Source organism: Lissotriton vulgaris, chromosome 11, assembly GCF_964263255.1.
Source record: "Lissotriton vulgaris chromosome 11, aLisVul1.2, whole genome shotgun sequence".
Lineage (NCBI taxonomy): Eukaryota > Metazoa > Chordata > Amphibia > Caudata > Salamandridae > Lissotriton > Lissotriton vulgaris.
The window spans coordinates 10,174,958-10,177,528 of NC_141699.1; positions in this window are offsets into that span (position 1 = coordinate 10,174,958).

Consider the following 2,571-nt stretch of genomic DNA (forward strand, 5'->3'; position numbering starts at 1 on the left):
GGGTGTCGCAAGGGGCTTGTAAATAAGCCCGTGTCCTCACTTGTTTGCACTGAGCATGCTCAGCTCTGCTGCCTTAAATAATTTATGTTGTTTGAAATGCAAAAATACAAAGAAATAATTTTACTTATAAATTTATCTTCTTTCATTTTTGTTCACATAGTCTACTTATTTTGCTTTTCTTCTGTAAATAATGTGCTTTTGGTCTTATCAGGTAAATCTCACTTGAAAATATATATTTTCTTTAAACGATACCGAGTTAGACATTACTTTTTTGATGTATTCGGTCTTCCAGCATTGGACTCTAGCATCTTTCAAGCAGCTACTCTCTATAGTGTTGCTGTTGCAGATTACTTGGGCACCAGGCCCAGCGACAGCCAGCCCGCAGCTGTCAACCATACCAGGTTAACAAGTTAAGAAAAGAGCAAACAAAATGATCAAATTTAAAAGAGATAGTGCATACAATTTTAACTTTTCCTCTAACAATAATAATAAAAAAAGTCACTTTCAGCTCTATTGCCTCAGCAGGGAAATGTGCGAAAGAGAAATGCTGTGTTGGCAGTGAACTTTAGGGACTAATGCTGTCAGACACTGAAGGCACTTGCTCATCGATCACGCGTGATCAGCAAATGCTGGAGCTGATAGTGCAGGCTGGCAGCACCTCTTCCCCAGCAGGCGGTGATACATGCCTCTTCGTGATATGCCCACAACCTGGCCAAGGAATCAATCTTTCTGATTGCAGCTCTGGATGAAGCCTGCCAAAATCTGAGCGAGCAGGCTTTCACTCATCAAGCTTCTTGGCTTCTATCTTATTATGGGAGCATCGTGAAACCACCATTCCCCACCTCTGTCCTAGATGTGTCTGGCTCACCTGAGCATAGATGATGCTCGGGTGTGGGGGGTATTGGCCGATATCTTATTGGGTACAAGAATAATACCAACAGGATGTCACAGTCAGTTTAGTATTTGCTGCTGATTTTTGTTGTGAGCTGTGAGTCAGGAGTTCGAATCTTGGGAAACTCAGACTTTCCTCCTGCTTAAGTTATTAAATTGATTAACATTAGTTTGGGTTATTGTTAAAAAAATATATCATTTCTTTTAAAAAGAGAAACATAAAGCAAAACATAACCATCGGCAGGTTTCAGATCACATTACAGTAGCGACTAGAAGTTTCGCGCAATCTGTCGGAAACACTAGATAATGAACATTGTTTACTGCTCAGGAACCCTTCACATTAGTCCTCTATGGTCCAGCCTTGGGGACTACATTTTCTTCCCATTTTTTGGTGCAGCCTCTGCTTTGGTAGATCTTTTTTTTGGCCAACATGCATCAGTCCATCCCCTTCTTCCATTCGTCCACCTCTAGGGTTTGACCCATTTCCTAGCTATATTCAGTTTAGCTACTCCCAATCTAAGGGACAACCACAGTTTGCTGTACCTAGGTGGGGGTTCATCTCCCCAAATGTTCAACAAGCAGCATTTAGCTGTATCAGGTATTAGGTAGCCCGTCCTGTCTCTCATGATCTCCCTGAGTGCCGTCCACTATGGCTGTAGCTTTGGGCAACTCCACACCAGGTGGAAGAAGGTACCTACCTACCTTTTGATATCTGCAGGGAAGACACACACACACATTTATATGTCAATCTCAACCTCCCACATCGCAATCACACCACACCGGACGGAGCTCCACTGGCTTACCATACACAAACAAGCATATTTCAAACTCCTCACCCACGGTTTCAAGGCACTACATAACATTGGCCCAGCATACCTCAACAACCACATCTCCTTTCACAAACATTATAGGCACCTTTGCTCGTCTGGACTCCTACTTTCACACATCCCACATATACAGAAAACCAGAGCCAGCAGTCAAGTCTTCTCCATCATCGCTCCTAAAGCGTGGAACGCCCTGCCACTATCCATAAGCTCCTTCTACTCACTTCTTGAATTTGACAAGAAGCTGAAGACCTGGCTTTTTGAGGCGTCCCACTAGGCTCCAGGTTTGGCTCTACTCACACCTGCTCAACAATAGGAAACCCTCTTGGGCGATAATGATTAAGTGGGGTTCACAGAAGTCAAAAGGTTAAGAACCACTGACCTATACTAATTCCACCCCCACTGACTCCCTGACTTTGACTGGGGTTATGGTCATCCTAGATTCCTGGAGGCTGAGTTTTCTATGGCGCCGCATATCACCTGCCACACAATTCAGAGCACTTCCGTGGAGCTTGATAAGAGATGGGGGGGGGGGACTCCTGTCGGCTTGAGCACCCTATCAGAGAGGTGGAAGATAAGGACCCAAATAGTAGCCTTTTTGGATTTCAGCAGAACTGACCCAACTTAGGCCATATTAGGCATGGGTGGAAAATCCGTTCCGCTCGCGGATTTTGCAGATTTTCGGGAAATCCGCAATCCGCGAGATTTGCGAATTTCCCGCAAAATCCGCAAATCCGCGAGCAGCGGATTTTGCTCGCACTGCTCGCACTGTTCGCGTGAGTTCGCGCCCCGCGAATAAGTGCAAAATTGCAGAAATACGATCTTAGCAAAACTGAAAGTAACTACTTACCAGGTT